General features: G+C 44.4%; 1 long non-coding RNA gene across 1 annotated transcript in view; it reads left to right on the top strand.

Annotated features, from left to right (window-relative positions):
- The window catches only part of LOC146079724 (uncharacterized), a 56,033-nt gene that overhangs the window by 21,900 nt on the left and 17,623 nt on the right, over window positions 1-16,510 (top strand). The window lies entirely within an intron of this gene.

Here is a 16,510-nt window from a genome sequence, read left to right as displayed (position 1 = left end):
AAATATATAAAATATGTATTTCATACAGATGTTCGCATCTTAAATTTGATGTGAGATACCACTTCCGAGAGACCCTACGCTTTTCGTCCCATAGGGACTTCCTCAGGGGTAACAAGGTATCAATCAAACATGTGTTCTATCACGAATGGTAGGTGTACCTGAATTGGATCAAACACCCATGGGTGTAGGCTGGCAGGATATCAAAAATTCAGGATGGATATATAAACTATCCGACTGATGTCTTCACCAGATTTAAATTCAAGGAGAGTGCTGTGTGTCTCATCAGTCAGAGAGCAATATAGTCCAAAACTTCGGGCTATGCTCAGCAGGTGGCTGGGAAACAGTGCAGAGTGGAGAAGATGTTCTGTCATTGGCTGTAGCACTGTCAGTGCTGGAGGGTGTGTGCCAGCGGATCTGGCCACTGTGGGCAAGGCAATGCTGGCCCTGGGTAGAACTGATCTCTGTAATGGTAAGGTAGAGCTCATCATTCTTGTGTGGGTAGCGCTAATTGCTGCAATGTGAAGGTAGAACTGATTATTCTAATGTGAGGGTAGAGCTGAATACTCTAATATGAGTGTAGCGCTGATCTCTCTAATGTGAGCGTTGCTCTGATTGCTATAATGTGAGGGTAGTACTGATCACTGTAACATGTGGGTAGCACTGATCACTGTAACATGTGGGTAGCACTGATCACTGTAATGTGTGGGTAGCATTAATCACTGTAATATGTGGTAGCTTTGATCACTGTAATGTGTGGGTAGCACTGAGCGCTGTAATTGAATCTTTTTACATAACACTTAGGGCCAGATGTATCAAGCTTCAAAAAGTGATAAAATGGAGAGGAAAAAACATCCAGCCAATCAGCTCCCAACTGCAATCTGTTACGGGTGGCACCAGGGTGGACATCACTGGTTAAGGACAGGCAAATGGACAGGATCCGCAATAGCGACACGAAAATATACACATGGACATACAGAGGCTCAATAAGAGCAAGTACATAAATGACACTATAAGACGGTAGAATGTACACAAAACATAGGGCGGGATGCACTAAAGCAAAAATGCGATAGGAACCCCATTATCAGGTTTTTTTTTTACTGCATTTTGGTAACTAAAACCCGCACGCCGGGTTATTGCAATGGGGGGGATATCACCAGCAAAATCTGGTGATACCTCATAGAAGCCTATGGGCTTCTTATCATGAATCTGGTTGCCCGGAAACCCCCCTCCTCTTAGCAAGTCCATACCTCCCAACTGTCACGATTACAGCGGGACAGCCCCGATTTTCGGGGCTTTGATGTTTCTGGTTGCCCGGAAAACCCCCTCCTCTTAGCAAGTCCATACCTCCCAACTGTCACGATTACAGCGGGACAGCCCCGATTTTCGGGTCCTGTCCCGCTGTCCCACCCGCGGCAGGCATTGTCCCGCTGCGGGGGGTGGCAGTTGAGAGACCCCCAATTTAATAGAATAGACGCTCTATTCTCGTATGAAAATGAGGTTGTGGCTAATTAGCATAAGCGGCTCCCTCATTTACATACGCCCCGCCCCCTTTTCGGGTGTTCGCGCGGCGAGTGTCCCTATTTCATTTCAGCAGAAGTTGGGAGGTATGCAAGTGCCTTAAATTATGACAATAGCACTGTTATATAATATGATCAATAGGGCTGCCACCACATCATGCAGTGTAAGGGACAGAGCAGAGCTACTGCCCATGCCCAGTGTACCAGCTTCTTCTACCACATTTACTGTATGTGGGGATCTGAGCCCTCAAACATTGCAATGGACCAGAGAGTAGCTGCCAGGAGGAAGTGCAGTACTGGTTCTATTATGTTTGTGAATTTATTTATTATAATAGGTTTAAAAATTTCTTGACAATTTTATCTTATTTAAATGTTTGAAACAGCCTATACTATAGCCCATCTATACTGTTAAATATTGATTCTGTGTTCCATACTGAATCCATTGTATTAAAAGACCAATATTCAGGGCTGTTACCACTCCCCCAAACTCCCGTACTTACTACAATGTGCTGTAGAGTGGGAGATTTTGGATTACATATGAAAACCCCCCCACTAAAAATCCTGCTTTTGCCACTGCATCCCACCCAAAAACAGAAGCTCAGAATGAGAGGGTAGAGATACAGTATTGTAAGAAATATCAAACAGAACTAAAGCAGAAGCTCTATTAGAGCAGGTACGGGCTGAGTTATGCAGCAGTACAGTACACCAGAATATGCAGAAGTATTATAGCAGTATACAGGAACTGGCTCTTGAAGAGCAAGAGTCATTCAAGGTACAGTATGCAGGGTTTGCAGGCATGACAGGATTTGTCAGTGTTTGTCAGGGTTTCACAGGCTAGTCAGCCTCTGTACAGGATCAGGGTTTAGACTGAGAATAACTAGGCTGGAGACTAGTGCAGGCTGGGTTACAAAGGGAACATTACCCTATCAAAACAGTTAGAAAGGACAAGCCCCTTAATGAGAAGAGTCACTGCAAATGGGCAGCCTGACACAAGAGTGCTAATGGCCTAATTATTTGACAGGTGTTACTACTCACAGAACACATACAGGATACAGGCTGCAGTTATGCAGACCTGCCAGAGGTGGCTTTGAACATCACTATATGACAAATAAAAATGGCCCTTAGTCATACTTACTGTACCCACTTTCTGGCTGAGGGCAGCCAGCTCAGGGGGGCCGGGCCGCCTGGAGTGCAAAGGGGTGGGGGCAGAGCCACAGGAGTGACTACTTGTTTGGGGGCATGGCCAGAGTGATTCTAGCCCCGATTTGCAATGACTTTTTTTCAGACATTGCATTGCAGTGGGCGGGGCTAAAATGACGCAATAGCGTAATTTGACTCATGGATCCCCCCTTGACGTGGCTCATTCTTGTATTTTCCCGCACACCATAAGCTGAATAATGTGTTTGAACACTGAGCTTCCATCAAAGAGGATGTCAATGCGATTGTAGCACGGATAGCATACAAAAAGAGAGATAATGACATGACACAAGAAGAGGAGAGATAATATTAGCAGTGGTGATGGGTAAATTTGAGGTTAGGAGCTAGAGATAGATAACAGCTTCTCCAATTATAGACTCTTGATGAAATACGAGGATAAGAGTCAGATCGTCATTGCTTTTATGAGAAATCACATGTCAAGCTCTTTGATAAGGCTAGGCTATTCTAAGAATGACACTGGTTTTCTTTCAATGCTTCCTGTGCTGGTAATGCCATCTGGGGATGATGTTATACATACAGGTAATACAGACATAATATTAACTGTCTGAGGGGACACTGTCATTTAGCATAGGCCAAAGCAAGATAGCGCCATGCTGACAACCAAAACACCCATTTTTCCTCTGCAAATTGGTTTGAAAAATAAGCACTTACTATAAGTTCCTATATTAAATCATCTTTAAGGACGAGCCACTGTTCATGGGCCAGTGCACTCTACTGGTTCCCCAGTCTACAATTTGCCAACCTCTGCATACTTTACAGTTAATTGGGTTGCTGTCAATGACTGACTAGGGCTTTACTTTGTCCCTCTATCCCTGCGTGAACATGGGAAAAGAGCGAGGTCACAATCAATGTTCCCTCTAATTTTACGAAGGCTGTGTGCGGCAAAATATTTGGGCTGTGCAACTTTGGAAGGAAATTAAAATTTTTGTGCATCACTTATATATAACTGGAAAATGGCGTTCAGCATTTGTGTTAACTTTACTTCAAAAGGATATTAAACATTTAAACATTAACCCCTTCCCGACATTTGACGTATATATACGTCATGGCCGGGATGTACTTCCCGACACATGACGTATATATACGTCATGACTTTAAACTGTCACCGCGTCTATAGACGCGGTGACAGTTTAAACATGTCTGCTGTCCCTGACAGCAGACATGTCCCTGCATGCCCAGGGGGGGCGGCGATGCCTCCCCCCCGTCGGCGATCGCTGTGATTGGCTGTTCAATGTGAACAGCCAGTCGCAGCGTTTTCCTGTGTTACCGGCGAATCAGACGCTCGGTAACACAGGGATCAATCACCGCCGGGTGGGAGGGGGCGTGAGGGGGTCACCGGTGATGACCACACCTCACCCCACCTCACCCCACCTGCCCCCAAGGCTGTGATTGGTCCGTCGGACCGACGGACCAATCACAGCCATGGCGCGTGATTTAAACTAACGGTGACTGCGCTGCAGACGCCATTCCGGTCTGGAATTGCGTACAGAGCGGTCACCGTGCCAATCTGTCGTGATATACTGACCTGATCCTTGCCTGATACTTACCTGATCACCGCTGGTAGCGTGCTGCCAGCAGCTGGATGCTTTCTGGATCCTGTGACTTCCTGTGTGCTGCTGCTGCAGTGTCATAGAGTCACAGATAGTGAGAGATAGTGAGAGATAGTGACAGAGAGTGATAGAGAGTGCTATATTTTGTGTCTGCTGCCTCCCCTTTTGTGCTGATCAGTATATCTGTGCTGATCAGCAACTTTTTGGGGGTGCAGGTTTTTTTTTTTATATATATATACCTGTCAGTTGCACCAAAGGTTGTGCTGCCTGTGCAACTGACTGCTGCCCCCCCTGCTGCCCCCCTTTTGTGCTGATCAGTATAAACTAAGTGATCAGCACCTTTTTTGGGGTCCAGTTTTTTTTTTTTATATATATATACCCTGTCAGGTTGCACCCACAGTTGTGTGCCTGCTGCCCCTCACTGCTAATCAGTGTTGCATCACTGCATCACTGATCTGCAGTTTTTTTTTTTTGGAGAGTGCAGTGGGGTGTTGTTTTTACACCCACGTTGCTTTTGTGGGTGTCCTGTGGCCGCTGAGCGCTGATCAGTGACATACATCACTGAACAGCATTTTTGGCACAGGGTAGATATAATTTTTTTTCTGCAGTTTTTTTAAATTGTTTTTTTTTTTGGAGAGTGCTGTGGTTTATTTTTTTTAAATTGTTTTTACACCCACGTTGCTTTTGTGGGTGTCCTGTGGCCGCTGAGCGCTGATCAGTGACGTAAATCACTGAACAGCATTTTTGGCACAGGGTTGATATAAATTTTTTTCTGCAGTTTTTTTAAATTGTTTTTTTTTTTGGAGAGTGCTGTGGTTTATTTTTTTTAAATTGTTTTTACACCCACGTTGCTTTTGTGGGTGTCCTGTGGCCGCTGAGCGCTGATCAGTGACGTACATCACTGAACAGCATTTATGGCACAGGGTTGATATAATTTTTTTCTGCAGTTTTTTTAAATTGTTTTTTTTTTGGAGAGTGCTGTGGTTTATTTTTTTTAAATTTTTTTACACCCACGTTGCTTTTGTGGGTGTCCTGTGGCCGCTGAGCGCTGATCAGTGACGTACATCACTGAACAGCATTTTCGGCACAGGGTTGATATAATTTTTTTTTTTTTTTTATTGGGATCAAATTCCTGTATAAAGGATACACCCTGAGGGGTGTAGTTTGCAAAATGGGGTCACTTGTGGGGGGGTTCTACTGTATTGGTGCTTTTGGGGTCTTGCTAATGCGACATAGCACCCACCAACATTCCACCAGAATCTGTGCTGCAAAATCCAAATATCACTCCTTCCCTTCTGAGTCCTGCCATTTTTTGGTCACACATGAGGCATTGCCGTACTCGGGAGAAATTGGGGCACAGATTTTGGGGTGCTTTGTCTCCTTCATTCCTTGTGAAAATGGAAAATTTTGAGCCAGAACTGCATTTTTGTGTAAAAAATTTAATTTTTCATTTTCACTGCCCAGTTGTACCACAATTGGTGAAACCCCTGGGGGTTTGAAATGTACACTATAGCCCTAGATGAATTCCCTGAGGGGTGTAGTTTGCAAAATGGGGTCACTTGTGGGGGGGGGTTCCACTGTATTGGTGCTTCGGGGGTCTTGCTAATGCGACATAGCACCCACCATTCATTCCACCAGAATCTGTGCTGCAAAATCCAAATATCACTCCTTCCCTTCTGAGTCCTGCCATCAGGGCCGTTTTTACAGGGGGACGAGCCGTGCATCTGCCCGGGGCGCCACACGGCTCGTCCCCGCTTTTTAAATGCTGCCAGGACTGGTCTGCTGTCCTGTAGTAGGCGCCTGTATGCTGCCTCTGGCTGTAGCTGTAGTTGTAGAGCAGGGCGCCGGGCAGCGGCTACAAGCCTGCCTGCGAACAGTGTGTTATTACGTGCGGTGCCCCGCTCGGCGCTCACACAGCCACAGCCGCCTGTCACTCAATGACAATGTGTAGACTGACAGGCGGCTGTGACTGTCTGTGAGCGCCGAGCAGCGACTGGTCTGGGCGGCTGAAGGAGCGGAGGCGGGCATAGAGGGAGCCTCAGCCGGGGAGACCACTCAGAGCAGAGTGGACCCGGCGGTGGAGGCGGAGCCCTGTCACTGTGTCACCGAGTGGTGACTGCTGGCAGTGGCGTAACAATCCCCTGCACCCTGTCAATTCTTTAAATTAGCGCTGTTGTCCCGTGCCCCCAGTGACTGTCCTTTCCGCACAGAAATAGAATGAAGGCAGCGTAACTGAGATGCAGCGCAGCACTGGGGGAGGCGGTCCAGCTACTCCTGCCTCTCTCCTGTGGCTCAACGTCACTCTCACAAGCCAGACAGCGCGAAATACAAGAGTGTGCTGTCTGACCTGTCCTGCTTCCGGGGCTGATGACAGGAGACCCGGCGCGGCAGTGTGTGTGTGTGTGCGCAATGGAAATCCGGAGCAGCGGTGTGAAAAACCAGAAGTGTGTTGCGGGGACCTGGCCATGCGGTGCAGAGATCCAGTGGTAACCTGGCACTGGTGAGTGGAACCCAGTACTGCCGAGGTACAGTGCCACCTTTCCTCTTGGAGGGGGAGGGGAGTGGGGGAAATGGGGAGGTACACGGATGCACACCGCGCCATCTATACTGGGGGGGGGGCTCTCCTGCTCTCTTTCCCCCTGCCACTGCTCCTTCTCTCGACCCAATCTCCCACTCCACTCTCACCTCTTTATCTCCCTCTCTTTATCTCTCTCTCTGCCCATAGACTTTATCCTCTCTTCTCCCCACTTCTTTTCCCATGCTCCCCCTCTCTCTCTCTCTCTCTCTTTCCTCCCTCTCTCTGACAGACTCCATCCCCTCTCTTTACCTGTACTCTCAAACCCCCACCACACACCCTCTCTATAGCCCCATCTCTCCCCGATACCCTCTCCGATGGTCTCACCCCCACCCCTCTACCTGGCACAGTCTCATACTCTCTCCTTGACGCCCATTCTATCTTTAGCCCCGTTTGACATTCTCTTCCTCTCCCTCTGTCTCTTGCTGACCCCCTCTCTTTCTCTCACTGATATTCTCTCTCCCACCATCTCCCGCTAACACTCTCACTCCTACTCGCCTCCTCCCTTTCCCTCTTGCTCTTCTCTCTTTCCCTCTCATTCTCTCTCTCCCCCTCATTTTCCATAAAGCCCTCTCCCCCTTTCTCTCTCCCCTACACCCGCTGTCTCTTAGTCTATCACTCTTCCCCCCCCCCACACCCCCACAATGGGCAAAGTAGTGACAATTGGGGGAGGGGGCCCTTCCAAGATTTTGCTATGGGGCCCATATCCTTCTTGTTACGCCCCTGACTGCCGGGTAGTGCCTCCCCCTTCCTCTGTCCAGATTAGCCAAGCAGGGGACAGAGGAGGGAGGTACTCGCCGCTTATGCGCAGGCAGGCTGTCACTGCAGTGCGGAGGGACACAGTCAGCAGCCAGCAGACACACTCCACACGCTGACTAAATGTATGTAAGTAACTAATTATGATGAATATGTGCTTCTGCTTCTGCTGTGGCCTTGGGGAGAGGGGGTAGGGGTAGGGGAGGGAGAGGGGGTAGGGGAGGGGGAGGGATTTTGTCTTTTCGCCGGCGCCTCAAAGGGCTTTTTTTTTTCTTTTCTTCGTTTTCTGTTTGTAGTGCCCTAATAAAATGATTATTATTGTGCACTGTGTAAGTGAATGCTCTTGACTTTTTTCTTTTAATTTCAATTGCTTTATTTCAAATATATTTATTAACCCAAAAAGATGCTACAGGAATTCCTTAGAACCTAGCACTGGACCTCTATAATTATCTTAGACCCAGTACTCCCAAACTAGGTCAATTGATGTATGGACACATTGGCCCTTATTCAGATCTGATCGCAGTACAAATTTGTTCTCAAAATGGGTAAAACCATGTGCACTGCAGGTGGGGCAGATGTAACATGTGCAGAGAGAGTTAGATTTGGGTGGGGTGTTGAAACTGAAATCTAACGTGCAGTTAAAAAATAATGCAGCCAGTATTTACCCTGCACAGAAACAAAATAAATAACACAAATCTAACTTTCTCTATACATGTTACATCTGCCCCACCTGCAGTGCACATGGTTTTGCACATTTCCCCCCAAAAATTGTACTGCGATCAGAATAGGGGCCATTGGGTGAAAATTAATAGGATGAGAGATTCAGAAAGTGAGAGATTTGGTAAGAAATCTCCATTGTTTTTAACGCGGCAATCATTTATACTGCAAAACCAGTTTGATTTTGCAGTGTAAACGATTGCCGCTATAAAAAAAACTAGAGATTTCTTACCAAATCTCTCACTTTCTGAATCTCTCATTTTCACCCATAGTATATGATGGCATCGATATCATACTGTGAAGCATAATGTATCATGGGCATAACGGTATGTGCCTTAAGGTATTAGTGGTATTTTTGAGGAAACATAAATAATTTAAGGGGCATGAATCAGGACATATTTTTTCATTTGGTGACCAATGTCTGTGCGAAACTGGGGTGTAAAGTAGTTTTTTTCCGCAAAGCCACACCACCTTCCAAAGTTCACGCCCCTTTCTAAGAGGCCACACCCCTTTTTTAGGGGGGGGGGGGGCGCAATTTTGAACTTCGCCCTGGGCACCAAATAGTCTAGAAACGGCCCTGCCTGCCATGCACCCAAATGGTATTTTTTGGTCACATGTGAGGCATTGCCGTACTCGGGAGAAATTGGAGCACAGATTTTGGGGTGCCTTATCTCCTTCATACCTTGTGAAAATGAAAAATTTTGAGCCAGAACTGCATTTTTGTGTAAAAAAATGTAATTTTTCATTTGCACAGCCCAGTTGTATCAAAATTGGTGAAACCCCTGGGGGTTTGAAATGTACACTATACCCCTAGATGAATTCCCTGATGGGTGTAGTTTGCAAAATGGGGTCACTTGTGGGGGGGTTCCACTGTATTGGTGCTTTGGGGGTCTTGCTAATGCGACATAGCACCCACCAACATTCCACCAGAATCTGTGCTGCAAAATCCAAATATCACTCCTTCCCTTCTGAGTCCTGCCATGCACCCAAATTGTATTTTTTGGTCACATGTGAGGCATTGCCGTACTTGGGAGAAATTGGGGCACAGATTTTGGGGTGCTTTGTCTCCTTCATTCCTTGTGAAAATGAAAAATTTTGAGCCAGAACTGCATTTTTGTGTAAAAAATTTAATTTTTCATTTTCACTGCCCAGTTGTACCACAATTGGTGAAACCCCTGGGGGTTTGAAATGTACACTATACACCTAGATGAATTCCCTGAGGGGTGACGTTTGCAAAATGGGGTCACTTGTGGGGGGGTTCTACTGTATTGGTGCTTTTGGGGTCTTGCTAATGCGACATAGCACCCACCAACATTCCACCAGAATCTGTGCTGCAAAATCCAAATATCACTCCTTCCCTTCTGAGTCCTGCCATTTTTTGGTCACACATGAGGCATTGCCGTACTCGGGAGAAATTGGGGCACAGATTTTGGGGTGCTTTGTCTCATTCATTCCTTGTGAAAATGAAAATTTTTGAGCCAGAACTGCATTTTTGTGTAAAAAATTTAATTTTTCATTTTCACTGCCCAGTTGTACCACAATTGGTGAAACCCCTGGGGGTTTGAAATGTACACTATAGCCCTAGATGAATTCCCTGAGGGGTGTAGTTTGCAAAATGGGGTCACTTGTGGGGGGGTTCCACTGTATTGGTGCTTTGGGGGTCTTGCTAATGCGACATAGCACCCACCAACATTCCACCAGAATCTGTGCTGCAAAATCCAAATATCACTCCTTCCCTTCTGAGTCCTGCCATGCACCCAAATGGTATTTTTTGGTCACATGTGAGGCATTGCCGTACTCGGGAGAAATTGGGGCACAGATTTTGGGGTGCTTTGTCTCATTCATTCCTTGTGAAAATAAAATTTTTTGAGCCAGAACTGCATTTTTGTGTAAAAAATTTAATTTTTCATTTTCACAGCCCAGTTGTACAACAATTGGTGAAACCCCTGGGGGTTTGAAATGTACACTATAGCCCTAGATGAATTCCCTTAAGGGGTTTAGTTTGCAAAATGGGGTCACTTGTGGGGGGGTTCCTAACTTTTAGCATCTTATGGTGCCTAGAAACCTACATGGTGCCTAAAAAATATTCTCATAAAAAGGAGGCTCCAAAATCAAGTAGGTGCTCCTTCTATTATGAAGCCTGTGGTTTGGTCAACGTGCACACTAGGGCCACATATAGGATATTTATGAAAACAAAAGAATTGGGGGAATCAATTTTTAGTCACATTTCTCTAGTAAAATCTACTGTGTTCCTTAGAAAAATGTATTAAAATTGAAAATCTGCTAAAAAAATGAAATTTTGAAATTTCACCTACACTTTGTTTTAATTCCTGTGAAACACCTAAAGGGTTAACAAACTTCCAAAATGCTGTTTTGAATACTGTGAGGGGTGCAGTTTTTGAAATGGCATCATTTATGGGGGTGTCTCACATACAAGTCCCTCAAAGTCACATCAGAACTGAACTGGTCCCTAAAAAAATCAGTGTTTGAAATTTTCTTGAAAATTTGAGAATTTGCTATTCATATTTTAAGCCTCCTAGTGTCCAAAAAAATTAAAAGGAGGTTGTAATAATGATGGAAACATAAAGTAGACATATGGGCTATGTTAGTTATTAACTATTTTGAGTGGTATGATTATTTGTCTCACAAGCAGAAAATTTAACATTTTGAAAATTGCTAAATTTTCCATTTTTTTACGACATTTTGGTATTTTTCACAAAAAAACACAGACTGTATCGACCCAAATTTACCACTAACTTGAAGTACAATGTGTCACGAGAAAACAGTCTCAAAATCACTGGGATAAGTAAAAGCAAAAAAAAGTTATCCCCACTTAAGTGATACATGTCAGATTTGAAAAAAAGGGCTCTGTCAGGAAGGCAAAAACAGGCTGCGGCGGGAAGGGGTTAAAAACACAACACACAATGTAGTTAATGGGTGAAACACTCATTAATTGAGTCTACAACTGCAAAAAGGCCCACTGCTGCTTTGTGCGCTCTGTTGTAATGTCTGTGCGCACACTCGTCCAGTTGTGAGCGTGCGCACATGCGCACAGCTTAGAGGGAACACTGGTCACAATTTAAGGGTGTGGTTGTGAGTTATGGGTCTCCCATGTCAAGCCTACCATGTCATGATTCATTTGAGCAGAAATCTGGGAGTCTGAGCTGCTTGGCATTTGTCAGAATGTGGTTTTTACTACTATTTTGAGGGGCCTAAATTAGTCCATCTTTCTTGTTAATATGACTGATGGCTAAAAATTGCTTGATATGGATCTCAATGGGAGAAAGGCGGTAATTCAATAAGGGTTTCAAAAGCAAAATCTTTCTCTGATGGGCAAAACCATTTTGCACTGCAGAGTTATATTTTTTCTGTGCAGGGTAAATACTAGCTGCTTTATTTTTATACTGCAATTTAGATTTTAGGCTTAGGTTGGGTTGTAAGAGTGCTAAAATGTGCAAATTAGCAATACTCGGTACTTTGCGCGTATGCATGACTTGTTTCTGTGCATACATGAATGAGTTTTTCGATATCTGAAGCAGAATGGCATCAGTGACAGTCTGCTCCCACTTAAGGGGCAGGGATGGAATGGTGACTGCCTCCATTTTTGAGAACTGAGGCGTGTCGTCCCTGCTTAGGGTGAGGGAAGAAGTTAGGCATCTTCTTTGTAGTAGAAAGATTTCCTGGCCTTTGCAATTTTTGCAGGACCAATTTTTTTTTTTTTAATGGTCCCAGGTTCCACCCAGGGCTGACAGTGTCCCCCAGTGTAGGGGGCATTTGGGAGTCCCCCATGCCTGGTGCTGCATGCGCACAGTTTATATTTCCAGAGACAGAGTGCTGGTCATGCCCATGGCCACTCTAGCCAAACCCCCCCCTCCCCCGCCATGTTCCAAAAGTTGGAATAAGAGGCATAAGTCTGGCCAGGGGCCCAGGTACTTTTCAGGGGTCATGGCCTAATCACAGGAGGTGTGGCCATGCACCCTTAGAATAAAATACAGAAAAAAATAGCGCTTTATGCACCTCCCTGGCCACACTGCAGAGCAGCACACAACAGCATGTGTTGGGATGCGAAAAATTGCTGCTGCAGTCTCCACTACCAGGTAACAGGGGCCCCACTTGATCCCTCCATCAGACCTGGGCCTGGGTAATTAGTTCCCCCTCCCTCCCCCCTTTCTTGGCACTACTGGCTATCACTACTGGTTCAAGAAAGTAGCAGTGAACTCCAACCGCACCTGAAAAAGCCTTTATTTGCATAGCAGAGAATCCCTACTGCCAGTGTAATTTTGCTTACTCAGATTAGCTCACGGTGAATTATTCAGAAATTAGCTGTAATATACTAAAAAGCAGAAGTGAAAGAAAATTGGATTTTTATAAATAGGGGAAAAAGTTTGATCTCTAAAATATTTGTATACTTATAATATAGAGAGTATTTATATTTTTGCAGACGGTATATAAGTATCATTCGCAGACACAAAAATAAAACTCATTTTTTACACAGAATATCCAATAGATGATTATTGATTTACTGTAAATAAAATGGGTGACTCATTGGACAAATGCATTCTGCAAAGCTATTTGTTGATTGAGAAATAGAGATATCTGCGCTTTAAGCATAGATTGATGCTATAACACACAATTGGCTTGCAAACAAATGTAATTACATAATGGATATAAAATTAATCATAAAAACATTCACAGAAATAAATATTTTTGTAAAAAATAAGCAAAATAATAGCTTTGATTATGTAAAAAGGGGGAGACACCTTTAATGTTCCTATCTGTGGAGATCCTGTTTCTAGAAATGGAACTGTACTGGTACCAAATGATTGGCGGCAGTTTTCACTTGTACCTTTCATGATTTGTGGGAGAAACAATCCTGCGCTGAATTGCAGCGATGGTAATAAACCCTTTGGAGTGAGGCCGACGGCTTGTTATCCTGCTTGGGGCACAGTGCTCCTTGATGATGGTTGTTCAGGATTTCTTCATTTGTACAAAAAGAGGGGGTGAACAATCGCACTGGCAGTGTTTATAAGGTACCCCCTTGTTTCAATCAATATTCATAGACTTTATTATGTGGGGTGTGCTGTCACTTCAACAGTAATTTGAGCAATAACAAGGGAAGAGAAGAAAGACTGTTATGTACGTGACGCACTGTTAGGACAAGAAAAATTAATAAAATGTAACCTTTAATTGTTTATTTTAAGATTTGCGACATAAAAAAACAATTGCCAAGGAGGCAAAGAGGAAGAAATAAAGTGTTTTTAAAAGAGGGGATATAGATCCTCTCAAATTGAACCCCAATGTCCTGTTCCCAGTGTAATTGCTAGATTAGGTGCGTGTTGCTGTATATCTTACAGTGTGTACCCACTCATGAAATGAACAAATCTGTTACAATTTTCACTTAATTAAGTTACTTTTGTTTAATATTAGTTTATTACACAGATTGCTCCCAAGGACTGTGCAGATAAATTAGGACAGCAAAGTAAATATGTCTGTTTGGTCCTTTTAAACATCAAAAAAGGGTTGCCGCCTAGTATCTGCACAGATATTGCGCAGTTTGTAGCACAGTCTTAAATAATAACAGACTACGGAGCCGGCTGGTAGTACACGTGCCGTATTTCACATCTAAAGTGTACCCGTTAGATCTGATATTGGGAACACAAATCGTCTGTTAGTGTTCTCCGCCGTTTGTTTAGTTCCTCTCCGCAGGGAAAGTGACTAAATGGATGAAATCATTCCTGGGGCCAGTACCTTGATTCTCCCGGTGCATGCTCCGGACGCCGCAGATTAACTGCTGCCGGCTGCTGCTGCTGGACGCCTGTCGCTCTCGTCTGCGTCACCACCTCACGTGAGACTCCCATACATGTCTCCCGTGTAGATCGTTTTCCACTAACAGTGCCTACGGGGGCCGTTTAGGGCCCGCGGATCGGAGGTTCCCCACCCTTGGTTTACATATAGTCATATCAATCCTGTTTATTCATTATTAGAGCAGATTACTACAATTTATTGTGATATTGTTAGTTCTCTATGAGACATTGGTATACACCCACACAGGTGTATTTTTTGTTTTCTGCTCCTTGGTTATAAATAGGGCTAACTCCCCTTACATTGTATTGGTATTTGGTACCAACTCATTATATTTTTGCTTTAACAAGATTAGCGCCCGAGTGCAATTTGTCTTTTTGTCATTCTGTTTGTGCTTGATATTCTATTTTTTGGAGGCCGGCATACCTCCTTCAATTGTCTTCTGTTTTACATAATAACATATAGATCACAATTCACTTTAGTGCTAAGGACCCCTCCATTTTTTATTCTCTGATTGATTGCCCATAGCAACATTTTATTTTATCTGACCATCTTATTTGACAGGGGTACCTCCCAACTGCCCCTGCATCACAGGACACTGTTGCCCGCAGGTGGAACAGCCGGACAGTCCCAAAAACGGGACTGTGCCAGAAAAATCAGGACAGTTGGGAGATATGTTAATAGAGTTGGTAAGTGATATGCTCTGACTGTATAACATGTGCCTATTATTCATGCTTCAATATCCTGTTGGCTGAGCCAAGGATCCTGCATAGCACTGTCCTGCCTTTGTGTCTTCACTATGTTTGCCTATTCTCTTGGAATTTTTCAGAGACTCGAGATTCCGGGACACCTCAGTTAAATGCGGGAGTCCGTTTTCGGGGCACCACTGTGCACAATGCAGCAATTGCTGGGCAGTGGGATCAAATCATTCTGGTGCCATGCCGGGGTGGCCAGTAAATATTTCTCGGCAGCACTACTCGCATACGTCTCCTCTCTGACCTGCGTTGGTCGGCAAAACCCGCACCAGATACAGCAGTCCTAGGCTCAATCTCCTCAGGTACATGGAAATGCCAATAAAATCCTTTGGCAGATGGTGCTTGTAAATAAGCGGTAGAGGATAGGCGATGCAGAATTTTAGGGTTCCAAATGTCTCTCTTCAAAAGCGTATCATTCCTGATGGGAACTTTATCAACGTTGGCATAATCCATCTGTTGTTGCCCCCTTCCAGGGCTGAGTTGGGAACTAAAAGTGGCTCTGGCCTCACGTGGGCAGCATCAAAGCAAATGTAGATGGAACCAACACCAAAATAGGTGGGATTAATAAATCACTACACCTGTGGGGAAGTCATTGATTTCAAAATGCTTGGCAGTCTAGTGGCCCCCAGACCTTTAAGCTACTGTGAAAGACCAGAAACCTCCATATTTCAAATAATAACCCACCTTCCAAAATATACCATAATCTCCCAAATATTACAAATATCCCCATCCCTCTCCCATTCATATATATAGCTTTTTAATATATATATTACTCAGTTGGCTGGTTTTAAGACAGAAGTTACATTTATCCAGCAACAGTAATAGGCCTTTTAATAAATATCACTCAGGTGATCAGGTAACAGATGCTGGTTGGTTTTAAGACACGTCTTAATTAGGCCCAAAGTAGCGTCCTTCACATTCAATACATTTTTTGCAGCATTTAAACAAAGACATGCAGTACCTGTGGCATTTTTCACTTCATTATCTGTTGAGGACTTCTTTCCATGATGTTGATTTTTTCAGGTTTGAGAATGCCCAGAAATCATAGGGCGCTAAGTCCGGACTCTATGGAGGGTGTTCCAGTGCTGTCCCATTCATTTCATTCAGTGCTGCCAGTGCAATGCAGCAACTTGTGGTCAGGCATTGTCTTGGAGCAAAACCACTGTTTTGTCACTGATCTTTTCTTCATGGCTTCGGGCAAATCGGTTTTCAGGATGTTTGCATAGTATTGCAGATTAATTGTCTATCCATGGGGAACTTAGTGATGTTGGATCATACAGAATAGCTGAAGCATGATATTACACGGTGAAGAAATCACACTGAATTTTTTTTTTTTGGGTGGAGACAAATTTGTGTGCCTACATACACTGGACTGTTTGGATTCTGGCTCATGATGAGGACGTATCTACAATTAGGATATCAGGTATCCTCTCAGACTTTTGAACGGTGTTCTTGCACAATTCAACTCATAATCGCATCTGTCCTACTGTGAGATTTCCGGGTACCCACCTTGGAGACAAGATACATTTGGAGTTCCTTTGATGCTAAGGTCCTTATTCTGATCGCTTCGCTTGGACCCGAATTCGGGCAGCGCACCGATGTTGTGCGTATACGCATGCG

This window comes from Crinia signifera, chromosome 5 (assembly GCF_055691185.1).
Source record: "Crinia signifera chromosome 5, ASM5569118v1, whole genome shotgun sequence".
Lineage (NCBI taxonomy): Eukaryota > Metazoa > Chordata > Amphibia > Anura > Myobatrachidae > Crinia > Crinia signifera.
The sequence above is the reverse complement of the archived record's forward strand: the minus strand, read 5'-3'. Positions and strand labels throughout refer to the sequence as shown.